Genomic DNA, 17,780 nt, shown 5'->3' with positions numbered 1-17,780 from the left:
ATGACCTAGCATTGATCTAAGGGCTGGCCTCATCTTTAACTTTAACATCGTTTCAGTGGGCCCATTCCTTTTCCCCATCTTTTCTATCAGAATTTGTTTTTAGAAATAAAGTTCATCTAGTTAAATAATGAATCTGTAAATTCTGTGAACTGGATACTTCAGTAGTCATGTAGATTAAAAGTCATCCTCACAATTCATAAGTACAAATAATTATATGTCATATTTGATTGGAAATATTTCTGATACTTTTATTTATTTTTTAATATAAATAAAATAACTATTATAAAATAAGATTTTATTTATTTATTTGACAGACGGAGATCACAAGTAGGCAGAGAGGCAGGCAGAGAGAGAGAGGAGGAAGCAGGCTCCCTTGCTGAGTGGAGAGCCCAATGCGATGCAGGGCTCCATCCCAGGACTCTGGGATCATGACCTGAGCTGAAGGCAGAGGCTTTAACCCACTGAACCACCCAGGGCCCTGAAAATATTTATTTTTGTGTAATGGATTTCTGGCCTGCTTTATGATTATTCTCTAAGCCAAAGGATTTCCTTTTATGAGTATTTACCCTACATGTCTATCTGCTTTTTACATTCCAGTGAAATAAATTAAAATGAAGAGAATGTACATTGAAAACATTTTATCTGCTGAGAGCCACAAATTCAAAAGAATTTTTCTTTTATTCCAGTTTTGATCAAATTTGTTCTTTTAAAAACTGTTGTTGTAAAAATATATATACACACACAGGTTGAAAATGGTGATATAAATGTATTCAGTTAATAGAGTTGTGGATTAGATACTCAATTTTATTTGCCTGGTTCCCAGCCTAGCACATACTGGGCACTCAGTAAATATTTATGGGGTATAATTTAATACATTAAAGATGCATGTAATTAATGTAATTAAAATTACATTAAAGTCTACAGTATAATATCTATGACCATGAAATTCTAAATCCATTCAGAAGCAATATCCTGACATAATATTTTGAAAGGATGAATAAATTTCTCAAAAGCCATTAATTTCCTTGTTTTCTGTATATTGGTAGAATTATTTAACTCAATAAAATAGGCAACCACCATTTTAACACCTCTGCATTTGAAAATCTGCCTCTCGTGCTTAACTGAATCTCTCAGTTTTATATATGTGTGTATTTTATTATTAAGAGTAGTTATAGTCAAAATTACAGGTATCCCTGCTTTTCAAAAATTTGTGTTCTGCCTCTCTGCTTTTTCAAAGGACCTATCTGTTTTCACTAATTGAAAGAAATCCAAAGAGGATTTTTGCTTTTACAAAGGAAGAAAAAAAAAGACCCAAAAGCAAAAATAGCAGCCAGCATTTGTTGTGTGTTGAGCAGAGGCTGTGCACATCCGGACGGGCCACAGCAGCCCCACAGCCCTTCGGGGCGAGCTGAGCTCTCCATCTTGCCATCAAACCACCAAAGCTTTGAACTGTGTCTGTGAGCATCTGTGCTTTGTCTCCATTTATTTTGTGCATCTTTTGGCAAGTTGTGTCCTAAGGTATGAGAAAAAGCTTAAGAGATTTTTTTGGGTCTGGGAATGCTCAGGAATCTTTCCATATAAATTAATAGTGATTGCTTCTTTGCTTTATGCCATTTCAATTTACAAAAGATTTCATTGGAATGCTCTGCTCTCAGATAGTGGGGGAAACCTGTATTTGAAGAGGATTTGTGGGGAGGGAGCAAATTATGGGTTATTGGATTTCTGGTGGTAAACAGATTTGGATGGGCACTAAATGAACTAGAATGGTCCAAGAATAGTAGTAGTAGGGGGTTGCAGTTATACCTGAGATATAAAGAAGCTGAAAAGTTAGAGTACAGGATTCTAATCCTGTAAGATTATAGGATTATAGGCAGAGAATAACTGGGTTTACTTGTTTTGAGTTTATCAAAGACTGTTAGATTATTAATCTCTTCATTGGGATGGACAGGGTCAAAATAGGACGACCCCTTGGTCCTTGGGACTTTCTCACAGATAGAATTCTACAGGCTAGTAAGACCTTTTTGTGCAAAAGATTAGATACAACGGAATAAACTCTCTTTGTACTCTTATGAGTGATAGCCTTAAAAATAAAAGTTACTTCAATAGCAAAAATGAGTTTACTTGGGAATAGCAGAAAATTTCGATTTAAGACATGCAAGGTTTGTCACGCAATAGGCAAGCCCCACAAAGAGGAGGAATGTTATTTTATGGAGAAGAAGGAGGAAGTTGGGAGGGGTTGTTTTGAACAAAAGTGCCTTTGAGAAAAACAAGAGTTCAGGGTGGTGATAATTTCTCATTGGTTGAGTTGCCAGGGGCAGCTGATTCCTCCTAGGAGATACAATGTCCATCTTTTCCTGTTGGGGCCTGTAATTAATGAGTCTTTCCTGTTAAGGATTCTTCTGTTGCAGTCTGTAATTGATTGTTCTTCCTGTAATTGACTGTTGAGTGGGATGGCTCCTACTTCTAGCCTCCCAGTTCCATTTCGTGAACTTTCCCTTTATTAATTCCCCCAGGTGTTTGGCCGAACTCTGGGCCTCCACAGTTCTTTATCCTTGGAGGCATGGAAGGATAGGTCCTATTCAGATCTCACATGCCTGGCTTCACTGGGGTGGCTGTCTCTGAGTGAGTGCCTTTACAGAAATAGGGAGCTTCCTGTAATACAAGTTGCTGTTTTTATTTGATCCCCTTTCTCTGGAATTCTTATGATCTAACTACCCCTTTTTAACACTGCCTTGGGATATGTTATTGAAATCCTCACTTTTAAGAAAGTTTAATCTAGACTTTTATATTTAGCACACAGAAAGAAATAATAATGTCAAAGAGATCCTGAAGATCTTTATACTCTATCCGTGTCATGCTCCTACCATTGAATGGTAGGAACTTGGTAAGAAGCTAGAGACCTGTCCTCACATGCCCCATCCCTATGTAGGTCCCCTTTTCTTTCTTCCCCTTCTTCATTTATCAATTTCACACACTATTTTGTTAATTTGGAGAGTATGTATTACTTCTTAAATTAACAAATGAACTTGATTTTTTTTAAAGATTTTATTTATTTATTTGACAGACAGAGATCACAAGCAGGCAGAGAGGCAGGCAGAGAGAGAGGAGGAAGCAGGCTCCCTGCTGAGCAAAGAGCCCGATGTGGGGCTCAATCCCAGGATCCCAGGATCATGACCTGAGCCGAAGGCTGAGGCTTTAACCCACTGAGCAACCCAGGCGCCCCTAAACTTGATTTTTATTATACAAGTTGCTAATGGCCGTTTTAGAAAACACAGGTAAACGTAAGAAAAAAGTAGTCACCTGTGATCCCCATCCCACTTAGTACTGCTGTTACTGCTCTGTATGTTATGTTTTAAGTTAAAGAACAAATATATTGTCTAATGTAACTACTTTTTATTTGACTAGTTGGCCAATGATTTATAATTTACTGATATAAGTTAGTATAATATATGGCTTACAAATTTTTAAGTGAATATTTTTAAATGATAAACCTACTTATAAGTGTCTCCCCACCACCAACCCCTGCCAAAAACGAAAGGCAATTGCCTGGGCAGATGGTAGTTAGAAGATAATAGTGTTTGGGGGAAAATATTTTTAAAATCAGTAATTAACTTATACTAACTCCTTTTTTATCAGAAGTTAATATACTCAGTAATATCTTTTTCATTCCTCCTTTAACTCTGAAATTTGGTATTAGAAGTGTGGGGCATTTGTAAATTATATAGTATAAAGACTGACTCCTCTAACTGCCCTTTTCAATTATTAAGCATGCTACAGCTAATATTGCTAATATTTGAGTACTTAATAGTATTTCATCTACATTAAAAATAGTATACATATCCTTAAAGTAATTTTACTAAGCCTGACTATAAGTTGTTTTATGATTAAATAATATTTTACGTATCATACGTTTCACTTCCCCACGTACATAATAGGTACATTGCAACACAGCAGTTTTCGTGTGTATTATTGTACTTCTCCAACCGTTGCAGAAATAAAGTTAGAAAGACATGTTCATCATTCAGAAGGTTAATAAGCATATGTTACTGAGTTGTTTATACCATATGTACTTAATCACAAGAAATGTTGTAAATATAAGGTAGTTGATAACTATCTTATAATTGCTTAATTGTTTATGTGAATTCATTTAAATAAAAAGGAAATATTTTAAAATTTCTGTGTTTAAGCAAAAAAACCTAGGAATTAAGGATATTTTTCACATTCCTTAAGCTCTGTTTCCTACTGGTCCAGACACTATAGCCATTCTGTTTTTGTTTTTGTTTTTTTAAGATTTTCTTTATTTATTTGATAGAGATTACAAGTAGTCAGAGAGGCAGGCAGAGAGAGAGGAGGAAGCAGGTTCCCTGCTGAGGAGAGAGCCCGATGTGGGGCTCGATCCCAGGACCCTGAGACCATGACCTGAGCCAAAGGCAGAGGCTTTAACCCACTGAGCCACCCTGGCACCCCACTATAGGCATTCTTAAAAGTGAGGAAACATTCTAAGGTGTTATGATTTATATTTAGTACATCAAGAGAATATATTTAGTACGTCAAGAGAAATGATAATAAGCCTCCATAATTGTGGAAAAATTATTGTTCTGCTTTTCTATTTTGTATTAGCTATGCTGAACATCTACCCTAATTACGGTTTTCTTTTCTGAAAGTGTTAAGATTTATGTATGTGTATATGGCGTAGTTCATAGATTATTTCAGATTCAATCAGATGGCTTCTAGAAACAGGATAAGTTTTTATACTGGACTGCTAAGCAACATATATTTTAAACTAGAAAATTATAAGTCCACTCTCTTGATAAAAAAATTTGAGGAATGAAAGAAACAACAATATAAAATGTTGGAGTAGAAAATGACTTGTCAAATAGTGGCATATTATATGGATGTGTGTATATATATTTTTTGAAATGAAAATATTCCATTTTTTGAAAAAAAACTTTAAAATTTAGAATTATATATGTAAAATTTAGAATTATATGTATATAATTCTAAGTTTAAGGTTTTTTTTTTTTTTTTCCAACAAAACCATTAGATTTTTGTGGATGTATTGCTTAGGACTAAGATATAGAAACCAATAGGAATTGTGAAATTTCTTGTTTCTTAAATTGTCTGTCTTTTAATATTAATAATAAAATCATTGAAATACCTAGAAGTAATTATTGCCACTTTTCAAAATCTTAAGTTAATATTTATCTTAAGTTAGAGGCTCTAACAGGACAGAAAATTACAGTATTTAAAAACACATTCAAGAACTGTCAGTCTTTGAGATATTGAAAAGGAATCTGAACATCCCATATTTAAGAATAGGTATTCTACAAAACAGTGTTCCAGAAGTAACCCTATTCTGTAGTATGACTTGATTCTTTCTTTCATTTCATAATTCCTCTCCCTAGATTATAGTTGAAAATGGTACATCTCATAGGTAAGTAAGTTTAGTTTAGTTTAAATCTGTTTTAAATCTCAGATTAAAATCTCAGTTAAAATCTCAGATTTTAGTTTAAATCTCATAGGTAAGTATGTTTTTTTTAAAGATTTATTTATGTGAGAGAAGGAGTGAGTGTGAGTGGGGGGAAGGACAGGGGAGGGGGAGAGTCTCAAGCAGATTTCCTGATGAGCACAGAGCCCCACTAGTGCTCCCTAGTCTCAGGACCCTGAGATCACAACCTGAGCTGAAACCAAGATCTAACGCTTAACCAGCTCTGTCACACAGGCACCCCTCATAGGTCAAATTTCTAAGTAAAACCTGTTTATGTGTAAAGTGTAAAATGAAGGTAAGCTGAGGAGATGCATTGTGATGCCATCGTGGTGAAGGGCCGAAGGGATAGACATGTATATGTATTCCAGATAAGATGTATGTACATACATATAAAATCCAGAGTGAGAGGCTCACCAAGCAAGTGAAAATCTGCTCCCTTACACCTGATCTGCTTGGCAGTTACATTTCACATGATATCTTAAGATGACATTTTGGTTTATGAGTAAGCCACTTCCACATATGGATTAAGGGATTTAGTTCACTGGAACCAACCATTCTTCTTCTATTTTTTCTTTAAAGATTTTATTTATTTATTAGAGCGAACACGAGGGTGAGGAGGAACTAACCATTCTTGAGGTTTCACATTGGCAAAGCTATAACGCAGCTCTGGTAACTTAATTATGCTGGATCACGAGATCAGCTAGATTTCCTGACCAAATGTACTTCTTTTTACTCCATCGAGGACTCTAATTTAGAATTCATTCTTTTTTTTTTTTTTAATTTTATTTATTTATTTCACAGAGACAGTGAGAGAGGGAATACAAGCAGGGGGAGTGGGAGAGGGAGTGGGAGCAGGGAGTCTGATGCGGGCTCCATCCCAGGACCCTGGGGTCATGACCTAATCTGAAGGCAGCTGCTTAATGATTGAGCCACCCAGGTACCTCTAGAATTCATTGTTTAGGAAGAATGGTGAATGGTGAAATACCAGGCATGAAAAAGACTGGCGAGCACTATAACCATTTGTGTCCAATTTGCTTCACGGAAGCCACACACCTTGTGATTTTTTTTTCCCCCAAGCCTCACCAAGCCCGGCTCCTGGCTCCAAGTTCCTAATAAGTTTGCGTATGTGAATGCCCAGCCTAGAGCGGATTAGCAGCAACAAACTACAAGTTCTCTCTCTCTCTGTGGGATCTTTGTCAGAGAGAGAGAGAGAGAAACAGGTGACAAACATTAAGGGAGGTGGCAGAAAAACTAACAAATTGATTCAGTTGTAATGCTTTAGGTGAAAGAATCATGGATATAGAGCATAATTAATCTTTATTTTCTATTTAAGGAGGTAAGTATGGAATAGGGAAGAAGTCTAGGAAATTGGTGGGAAGAGTAAGGGGAGTGTGATGCGGGGTGCAGAGGTGAGAAGAGGAGGAAGTAAGGGAGAAAACGGAAGAAGAGACTCAGGAAGATATTATCCAAGAAGAGTGACGAACCCGCAATCCCTGGAAACAGAGTGGTATGAGGTCTATGTTCAGGGGGGGTTTGAAGAAGCATCTGGCTAGAACCCGCGGTTTGGAACCTTAGAGGTGGGAATAAGAATCAGATATATCCTGTTAAGATACCTGGCCTATCTTCTATTAACAGATTTTTTTTCCTATAAGGGGAAATGATAGAATCATAGTTGTTTGTCATGAGATCATCTTTTGTCATGGGGTGGTGAAACGAGAAACAAGAGGCAATCAAGAAGTTACAGGAGCCTGATTTAGAACAGAGGCAATGGGAAAATTCCAGTGCTAGAATCCAGAGTTGGCGAGACAAGTGAAAGCAGAGGACTCATTTGTTCATTTTCTCTTTCAGTCTTGAGATTGTTATTAACTACATGGTGTGTCATGCGCGCTACAAGGTGCTGGGCCTATGCATAATGTAAGACATGCTACCTGGCTTTTAAGGGATGCCCAGCAGGGGCGATACATCTAAGCAAGTGAGAGCTCACTGCAGCAGTGAAGGCATAATGAAATAATAATAAAATGGTGGCACAAGGGACAGAGTGAGTGATTTTGTTTGGGTGGATGAGAACCAGCTCTGTAGCAGAGGGTTCCCTTGAGCTGACCATTAAATGGAGAGGGATCTGCAGATCAACAAGGCAGGAGAGGAAATTCCAAGCAGAGGGACTAGCATGCTGAGGTCAGAAAGTTGTAAGTACTTTAGGGTAGCCAAAGGGTAGAATGTGTAAAATTGTGTCAGGAAATGAAACTAGAGGAGCCAGATCTGGAAGGTTTAAGTGCCAGGTTGGAGAACTTGGCTTTCCTTTTGTAGAAGCAACTGGGGGCTGCAGAAGAATGTGAAGAAAATAGTATCACTGTTTGGGGGAATCCTAGTGTTGTAAGGTAGCTGGGAGAGGAGGAGCATGTCTGAAAACCCTTTTGGGTGGTGGCTAAAAGAACGGGTGCAACACGTAACTGCAGTCTAATTTGGTCTCAGTGGTGGGATGGATGGAGGGTGCAGGACACACAAGCAGTGTGTTCTGGGTGTGGGGGGGGTCGGTGGGAACTTGGTGACTGGGTGTGGAAAACGAGGCAGAGAGTGGGAAAGAAACAGGCTTCTCTGGTTCTAGTTATAGGGTGCTGGAGTCTAGAAGTACCATTAGGAAGTGCTATAATAGGATCCCTTAGAAGGAAATAATGACATGGTTTTTGAACGTAAGTGTGAGTCACATATATGGGAACTAGGACAGTTATCTAATAACTGTTGGGAGAAAAATAAAGGTAGATCTGTACTCATATTACATACTGACCAGAACAATGTGATAATCATTTTATTAAAAACTATACAAATAAAGAAAATACAGCACATCTTTATCATCTTGTTATGGAGGACTAGAATAGTGGAAGCATTTTTAAAGGAACAAATGAATGTATTTAATTACATGAAAATGCACAACTTTTTTATGTCAATGGACATGCAGGCATATAGGATGCCTAGGGGAAAATTATAATCAAAGACTTTTTTTTAATCAGCCAAAGAGCAAATTATAATCAAAGACTTTTTTTTAATCAGCCAAAGAGGTTTTATAACTAATACGTTAACCTCTTGTCAAGAAAAACACTATAATTTAATAGAAATAGAAATGGACCAGGGATATAGAGGTGCTCAGCAGAGAAATAAGTATAATAATTATAAAAAGTTAGTCAAAGAGGTGCAACTAAAGGAAAAATTAGATATTACACTTGTATTTTAAATGGTCAGATTTATAAATATTAAAAAGAATAAAAATAACCTCAGAGCAGTTTGGGAGAACTTAGCATGCTTACACATTTCTGGTAGGAATCAAAATTTTATTCACCATTTCAGAGGGCAGTTAGTGAATGGCAGGGAAGTAAAGCAAGAAGCTGGAACTGAGAAGTGATCATGAGATTTGGCAGTTAGACACTCTGGCCACAACAAAACCAGTCTCAGGCTGATGGAGATGGAAGCCCTTTGGGTAAAGAACTGAAGTTTGCACTGATGGTCTTACATTTCAGATAGACTGGAGGTGAAACGAACGTGGGAGAAAGGGTAATACGTGTAGACCCGTCTTTTGTTTTCATTTTTATTTTTATTATTTTTTTAAAGATTTTATTTATTTATTTGACACAGAGAAAGAGAGATCACAAGTAGGCAGAGAGGCAGACAGAGAGAGAGGAGGAAGCAGGCTTCTGGCTGAGCAGAGAGCCTGTTGCGGGACTCCATCCCAGGACCCTGGGATCACAACCTGAGCTGAAGGCAGAGGCTTTAACCCACGAAGCCACCCAGGCACCCCTGTTTTCATTTTTAAAGCTGTCAAGACATGAGCTTTATGTGGAGGGAAAAGAGAGGTTGAAGAAAGATAAGAAACATGACATAGGCTGTCAAAAGGTATGAGACAGCCCAAGTCGGGGGAGATGGGGATGGGGAATTCGCTTTCAGACAGGGATTGGGAGATCCGTTGCAAGAAGAAGGAATTAAGGATGTATATAAATAAAATAAACTTGAACATGTGTGGTTGAAAAGTGTCATTTTGTTAAAGGGGGTGGGGGGAGTGCTACGACCTCTGATAGTCTCAGTTCCTCCTGGAATTCAAGATTTCCCCCTTTCCCCTATGGCATGATTTCTCAAAAGAATTGTCTGTGCTCTAATTCCCCTCTTCCAGTTCTCTCTTGAACTCTTCCAGGAAGCGTTTGCTCTCATTCCACCAAAACTCTGTATCAAGGTCACTGGCGAATTTCATGTTGCTAAATCCAAGGCTTATTTCTCAGTCTTAATCTTATTTTACTTGCCTGCAGGATTTAACACAGTCAGTTCTTCCCTCTTCCTTGAAGCATTTTATTTGGTTTCTGCTCACTGTCCTCCTAATTTTGTTCCTACCACAGTGTCCACTCCGCCTCAGCTTGGTCCCTTCTTATCTCACAGATTTTATAATGTTGGACTCTCTCAAGGCTCAGTCCCCTGGCCTCTCTTCTGCTTACTCAGCCACTCTCCTCTGGTGATCTTTTCCAGTCTATACACTTTTCCTTTCTACACACTGATGCTTCCTAAATTTATATGACCTGCTCAGTCCTCTCCCTTGAGCTGGGCTTGTATAGTTAGCTGCCTGCTCAGGGTCTCTACTTGGAGATCTGATGGTCATTTCAACCTTACGATGTCCAAGCTTGAGCCGAGCCATGTAACCTCCTCTCTGATATACTTCTGCATCTCAATTATGTCAATTCTGTTTTTCCAGTTTAGACCAAAAACCTTGGGATCATCCAGGACTTTTTCTCCCCACCATCAGCCCATGCACACATTTTGGTCATCAGCAGATCATATTGGTCTGTCTTCAAAATACATCCAGAACTGAGTCTTCTCTCTTGAGCTCAGACATGTCCACCTGGTTCTTTCAACCGCCTCTCTCACTTAGACTATTTCAGTAGGTTCCTAAGTGCTTGTAGCTTGTAGGTTTGGCCCCTTCACCGTGTTCTCAGCACAACAGCCCACAGTGATCCTGCTAAGGTACTTACTCAGAGTAAAAGCCAGAGTTCTGTAAGCCCTGCAAGATTTAAGTAGCCCCAGTTACCGCTCTGACCTGTTTTCTTCTCTCTGCTTTGTTCATTTCTTCCACCCTGGCCTCTTCACTGTTCAGTGAACACACCAGGCACATTCCCTCCTCCGGGCCTTTATACTTATTATTGCACTTGTCTGGAACAGACATTTTTATACCAGGTACCTGTGTGGCTTTCTAGTCACTTTTTGGTTTTAAGTGATGTGTCCCTTGATAGCCTTTTCCTGATCACCTTACTTACTTAAAAATCTTCCCTTCGCGTAGTGCTTTCCCTGTCTTACTTTATTTTTTCTTTCCAGCCATGTAATGTTTTTAGCTTCACAGTAATCCTATATATAAGCAAGAAACCATTGTTACTTTACACACAAGGAAACTGAGATTTATAGACGTTTAAGTGCTGTGCACATCACGATATCGCATTGTTAGTGAAATAGGGGCAGGGCCAGATTTTGAACCCAGGTCTCAAACTCTACGAACTCTGACTCCAGGGGCTCTTTTGATGCTTTTCACTCCCATGGGTAATTGAGAGTTAGGAGTTGTAATCATTGAAATTAGAGATTTTTGAAAAGACCTTAAAATTAAGAACTTATCAGTCACTTGGAAACAAATGTTTTCTGTATGTGCTGTGCAAGAAGTTAAAGAATGTTTTCATCCTTTAGAAGAAAACATAATTTAATTTATTAAGATGAGAGCCCTTGCCTTTGAGTGTAATAGAGAGAAGCATTTAAATAATAGCCAGCTGGTAAACATCCGCAATAAAACCGAACCAATGAAAACTGTAGTTCCCTCCCGCCACTCACCCTGCATCTTCTAGGTATATGCAATACTTTGGAATTTGTGACACTAAGATGATAGAAATTGCCCCAGCTTAGCTGGCTGGTAAGGAGTGCTGCTGGGAAGAGCCCACGTGCTGCCGGAACCTGTCTTTCCTGGAATAGAGTTCTTTCCACAGAGGTCTTTAATTATTGGCAGAGGTTTGTCTGGATACTTTACTGTCTAGACATGTTTAACATTCCATATGGTAAGTTTCTTTTTCAAAACAGTTTTATATCAATTCTATTTTTAAATTACTCTAAGGTAACATAATATAGTATGATTTTTAAAAATACAGCTTTAGTATCACTATCTGAACCTTTAAGATTTGGGGAGATAATTCAGTTTGGTTTTGGCCTTTATCTCTTTGCATTTAAAATAGTTTTTCATCATAGCATAGTGGTTCAAATTGGAAGACTTAGTGGTAGAAGGGCATTTCAGATGGTTATTTCTCTGCTCACCACAGTTTAACCTCCACTTTGTAGAAATTTAAGATCCTGAAGTTATCGAAAACAATAACAAATTTTGGGACTGACAGGTAAATATGACATATCACTGAGCATTTTATTAGATATGAAAAGACAGAATCATAAGAGTTTTTAGAGCTATATTTAACTCCATGTATGTGTGTGTGTGTGTGAGAGAGAGAGAGAGAGAGAGCGAGCAAGCGAGAGATCAGTTAGTATCTAGACAAAGCTGATAGTTTATACACAGGAAACCAAGGCATCAGAATATATATGATATACTACGTGCTCGTATATCATGTAGGATAAACGTTTGGTGAATGAAAGAATTAATTGCATAGTGACCTAGTTACCCAGCTGGCATAGAGCATAGAGCCTAAGTTTCATTGCTTCTAGCATTTTTTGCTTAGCTTACTAATTTTCTAGATTATTAAATAAGGTACATGTTACTACAAGTAGCATCTTAAGAATTTCAGAATGGCTTTTCAACATCATAAGAAGGGATAGACAAATATTAAGTGTGCTGAATTACAGTTTTATGTAGAAAAATGAGAATTGTATGTGTGGAATTGTTGAAAACTGTTCTTTTGTAATTTTCTTACTGACATGCAATAGGAAGTACGTTTTGATTAAGAATAGAATTTATTTGGGGCACCTGGGTGTCTCAGTAGTTTAAGCATCTGCCTTCAGCTCAGGTCATGATCCCACGGTTGTAGGATCTAGCCCCGCATCGGGCTACGTGCTTCTCCCGCTCCTGCTCCCCTTGCTTGTGTGCTCGCGCTCTCTCTCTCTCTCTCTCTGTCAAATAAATAAAATCTTAAAAAAAAAAATCCATTTAAGACCGTCATCTAGCATGCTAAATATTTCTATACAGCTAAATACCCAGGCATGCATCTTCCAGAAGGAAAAAAACACTGTGGAGAGAGCTTTATTCCAGGAAAGACAGACTCCTCCAGTGCGGGCTCATCTCAGCATTTGACCTTTTTCAGTCTGTTTTTTTTAACAGTAGTGTTAGTTATTAACTGGTACTTTTTGTGAAAAAAGCATATCAGATACCTTTAGTGCTCTGTACCAGCTATTCTCAAAGTATGACCCAGGGTCCCTTATTCTCTTCTGTTGGGTCCGCAAGGTCAACACTGTTTTCCCACTAATGCTAAGACGTTATCTGCCTTTCTCACTGTCATTCTATCCTGAGTGCCCAATGGAGTTTCCAGAGGATACATGTGACCTCACCACAGATTGAAAATGTACAGATTTGAGGCTCCAGGTTTGTAAAGGTATAACACAATGGCCTCTCTTCTCACTATATTCCTTATTTTGGAAAAAGAAATGTTATTTTTTTTCCCATAAAAAACTTTTTCATAAAAATCCTGGTGTGTAATGGGTTTATTGTTTTATTAACAAATGAATATTTAAACAATCCCATTGTCACTTCAGAAACGTTCTCTAAATGGCATAGTGTAGTGAGGAGCCTTTTAGGATTGGCTTTTTTCACTCAGCATAATTCTCTGGAGATTCGTCCAGGTTGTGTGCAGCAATAATTCATTCTTTTTTATTGCTGAGTACTATTCTACAGTACAGATGTTCCTTGGTTTGTTTACCCACTCACCCACTAAAGGTTGCGTAATTTCTGGTTTGGGGCCCTTGTAAATAAAGCTGTAGATATATGTGAGACTTTCACTTCTCTGGAGTAAATATCCAGGAGCACAGTAGCTGAATTGTATGGTAGTAGCATGCTAATTTTTTAAGGAACTGCCACAGTTATCCCAAGTGGATAAAGGGATCCTTAGGTGTAAAAGTTTGACACCCAAAGGCATTATCAAAGCTGATGTGTCACATAGACAGTAAGAGAGTATTTCTCTATTGATATCAGGTAAAAAAAAAAAATTCAAAATTCTCAGACTTTTGACGACTAAAAGAAGTTATATCTTATTCTTTGTAATCATAGAGCAGGGTCCAGTATATCGACTGCTTGGCAATGCCATAAATTGCAAGGTCTTCTCCTATATGTTTATAAAGTGATATTTTTTCATTTTCATTTCATTTTTTTTTAATCATTTCAGCACTCTTAACATTTCAGACCCAAGTATGAGCCTGACACAAAAACATTTTTAGTGTGTAATATGTGCCAAGAATGGCGAATACAGACAATAAAGAAGATGCTATCTTCACCCTCAAAGAGCTGAGAAGACAGATTAGCAAGAAGGCAAATGTAGTAATTGTTGAAATGAAGGTATGTGTAAGAGCAGCAAGGGCAAGAGGGAATGGGGATGTACTCAGGAGTAGGAGTGGGGCTGGGGGGTTCTGCAGAGCAAGTAGAGTTTGAGTAGGAACTTGCCAGGACGACACTTGAAGAGAGAGTAGCCCGAGACTCTTGAAGTTGATAAGTCAAAGGAGCCCTAGGGATTTCCCATCTAACCGTACTTTGGTGGGAATCTTTAGCTCATGGCCTCTTTTTTTCTGGGCTGGATCTCCAAAGTTAAGGACTGTGAGGACTCTTTCTTTCTGAATTAAAAATAATCTACAGAGGGGCACCTGGATGGCACAGTTCGTTAAGCATCTGAATTGAGTTTGGCTCAGGACATGATCTCAGGGACTGAGATTGAGCCCGTAGTCAGGCTCCACACTCAGTGGGGCTGGTGGGTTCTACAGAGTAATTTGAATAGGAACTCTCTCTCCCTCTCCCACTCCCCCTGCTCTCTCTCCCCCTCCCCCTGTTCTCTCTCTCTCATGCATGCTCTCTCTCAAATAGATAAATAAATTAAAAAAAAAAAAAACCTCAAGAGAAATGATCTGAATAACATGTAGTTTTGGAGTTTGCAAATTAACTATGAAAAAACCATAGCTATTCCTAAGAGTCTCTGATGCACCAGTGTGTTCTTGTCTCATAGACCAGGAGGGGCAAGCCTCTTATTCCTAACTAGAGTTAGGTAGGAAACAGTGTATTCTCACTTCCTTTCCAGTGTACTGGGGATTTTTCAAGATATTATTTACAATATATTGTAAGAGGCACCTGGGTGGCTCAGATGATTAAGCATCTGCCTTGGGCTCAGGTCATGATCTCTGGGTCCTGGGATCCAGCCCCACGGAGGGCTTCCTGCTCAGCACAGAGTCTGCCCTTCCCTCTCCCTCTGCTCCTACTGTGCTTGCCTGCTTGCCTGCTTCTCTTTCGCTTTCTCTTTTTCTCTCATGTGAATAAATAAAATCTTTAAAATAATAATAATAAAATGTGTTGTAATATTCTCAGCCAACTTAATAACTTCCATCTCTTTACTCTTCCTGGAATATTAGCTAAACATACAATGTAGTTTGTGAAGACACATATCATACAATGTATACCTATCTTTATATTATGAAAAATATTTAGGACTTGCTTAATTTGCATTTTGATATTTCAGATTGTGCTCATAGAATATCTGAACTCAAAATTATATCTAAACATGGGCATATCCTCCTATAAACATAGATGTATTTATGGCCGCCTAAATGTAGTAAGAGTGCACAAGTAAATTGTCATCTCTGTGGCCACGCAGCATTCACTGAGCTGCTCTTCTGTGGGAGGTCCCGCTCTTAAGGAGCTCAGTTTAGCGTGAGAAGACGTATGAGGTGCAGCAGTTAGACTTGCACACTGAGAAGGAATGACGGTGTCCGCCTGGGTTGGGAGTAGGGGGAAGGGTTCGGGGTTGGAAAGACAGGATCAGGCGCCCTTAGTCCTGACAAAATTCTACAACTAAGGCTTTCATGAAATACTTCTCCTCTTTCTTGTAATTACTTAATTTGCTCTTGGGTTATTTTGAAGCAAGAAAGAACTAGATTTATCACCCTTATCTCTTACCAAGTAATTATACGTTGTTTGGCATTTCACAAATCATTCATCGGTCTGAACTTCTGTTTATCTTTAATAATGATAATAATAGCTAATTCTTACACAGCACCTACGATGTGCTAGGCACTATTTTATACACTCATTTATTATTTTATATGTTCGTTTTTTCTTTATGTCAGCCCTTTGAAATAGGCACCATGGTTACCCCCATTTTACATTTTACACATGAGGAGGAAACAGAGACATTTAGAAAGGTCACAGAGCTCGTTAAGTGGCAGAGCGAAGGTTCGAACCCTCCCAGACTTCCTCCAGAGTATGTGTTCTGTACTTGCGCTGCACAGCCTGGCAGTTCTGCAGTCAGTACGCACGAGCACATGCTAGTGAGCTAGACAGGGTGATTTTTCACTTAATGTTTGTGTCATGGTAACAGAGGTATCTTGGGGGTGGAAGATAATGCAGTTGTTATTTGGTATTTTAACTGGGAACATGTTATTTTTCCTCATGAAAAGATTTTGTGATAAAGAACTCAAAGTTATTTAGAGATTTAAAAAATAGCTAAAACATAATAGTCAAGAGAAATGCTTTCTTAGTCATTATGTGGGAGGCTTGAATTGCAGTATATTTTCTTGAGGAAAAGAGAAATTAGAATAAACACTATCACAAAGAAAGAAGAGCAAAGGATATGTGAGTTTTCTTGCGGACTGGAATTAGAGTCTGCAGACATTCTGTATTAAAATACTTTGTCTGTCTGGGTTAAATGCTGTTTCTCTCCTTAATCTCCCATGCCGTGCACTGAAGTTTGAAAAGTTATGGTGCCCAGAGGGTAAAGAACAAGGCTTGTGGGTTACATTTGCTCTCTTAATGTTGGTACAATAGGAGTTTAGCTCATAGGTTGCACTTGTTATTTTATTTTATTTTTCAAGATTTAATTAATTAATTTATTTGACCGGCAGGGATCACAAGGAGGCAGAGAGGCAGGCAGAGAGAGAGAGAGGGAAGCAGGCTCCCCACTGAGCAGAGAACCCGATGCGGGACTCAATCCCAGGACCCCGAGATCATGACCTGAGCTGAAGAAAGCAGCTTAACCCACTGAGCCACCCAGGTGCCCCTCTTGTTATTTTATTAAGTCATTTTTCAAAACAGTGTCTCGAAGGTCAGCCATCCCATTTGAATCCTGGCCACCTGCTCATAAGTCATGGCACCTCTTGTTAACTTTGTTGAAATGTTAATATTGTTTTTCTAATAAATACTCTGGATAAACAAAGTGATAAATATGGATGTGTGATGGGAAGAGAATTTTCTCATTGAAACATACATTGGGAGCATTGACTTGGTGTCTGCCCCTTCCGCTCTTGAGGCTGGAGGACCAGGTTTGATGATTCCCGCAGCCTGAAGGTGTTGTGCCTCGGATATTTTGACCTGCTGCATACTAGGGAAGCGTGCCAGGTGCTCTGAAGCCCTTGAGGCTCCACAGAGGGGCCCTTGTCTGGTTCCATCTGGCCGACGCCCTGTCACACAACACAGCAGTGCGCACTTTTCCCCTTTTGAAAGTATTTCCGACTATAAAGCCAAACTTGAGTTAGATGACCAGTTCTCCTCATCTTTCTCTGTATTCACATAACAGCCTCCTGTGCAGGACTTTCTTGGAGTACGCTGAATTTTAAATATTGGGTTTTCTTAATTGTCCTCTCCCTACCTCTCCTGTCAATGTGGAGTCATACTAGAGACTGTAAATATTTACTGAAGGGTGACTATAGACAGCTGCTGCCTCTGGAGTTGATTTTTAAGCCCTGGTGCTGCTGGGGAACCTGAGGGCAGCATTCCTTGCTAGAGGTGCATGACCTGGGGGTGGGGGGGTGTGGCTTTGAGAGCCTTCTGTAGTTGGACAGGAGACAGACACACACGCACACACAAACTGCCGTTTTGAGTAAGCAAGAACAGATCAAAGTGTTGAATAATACGAGGTGGAATTATAATTTATAACACATTCTACCAATTTGATTGAATGACAGTGGGCTTTTTCCCTAATGCTATAAAGTAGTACTGCACTTTACGGAGTTTGCACAGATGTTATCTATATATGCTATGTAGTTTATCTTTCTATAATCTGGGCTACATAGAGAATATTTAAATCATACATAT

At 38.8% G+C, this 17,780-nt stretch overlaps 1 protein-coding gene across 5 annotated transcripts in view; it reads left to right on the top strand.

The window, feature by feature from the left end:
• Positions 1–17,780, top strand: part of LNX2 (ligand of numb-protein X 2) — an 80,756-nt gene that overhangs the window by 27,440 nt on the left and 35,536 nt on the right. Inside the window, exon 2 of one of the 5 annotated variants that reach the window (XM_045069662.1) lies at positions 13,876–14,045. The exons of 2 other annotated variants lie outside the window; for them this stretch is intronic. The gene's annotated coding sequence lies outside the window, so the exon portion shown is untranslated. Of the gene's footprint in view, positions 1–728; positions 1,519–13,875; positions 14,046–16,713; positions 16,741–17,780 lie in introns of those variants that run through there. 2 more of the 5 variants (XM_045069663.1, XM_045069664.1) reach the window with 2 other exon arrangements.

This window comes from Mustela putorius, unplaced genomic scaffold, assembly GCF_011764305.1.
Source record: "Mustela putorius furo isolate JIRA1106 unplaced genomic scaffold, ASM1176430v1.1 tig00003942_pilon_pilon_pilon, whole genome shotgun sequence".
Taxonomy (NCBI): Eukaryota; Metazoa; Chordata; class Mammalia; order Carnivora; family Mustelidae; genus Mustela; species Mustela putorius.
Note: the sequence above shows the minus strand (reverse complement) of the source record. Positions and strands in the feature narration are given on the sequence as shown.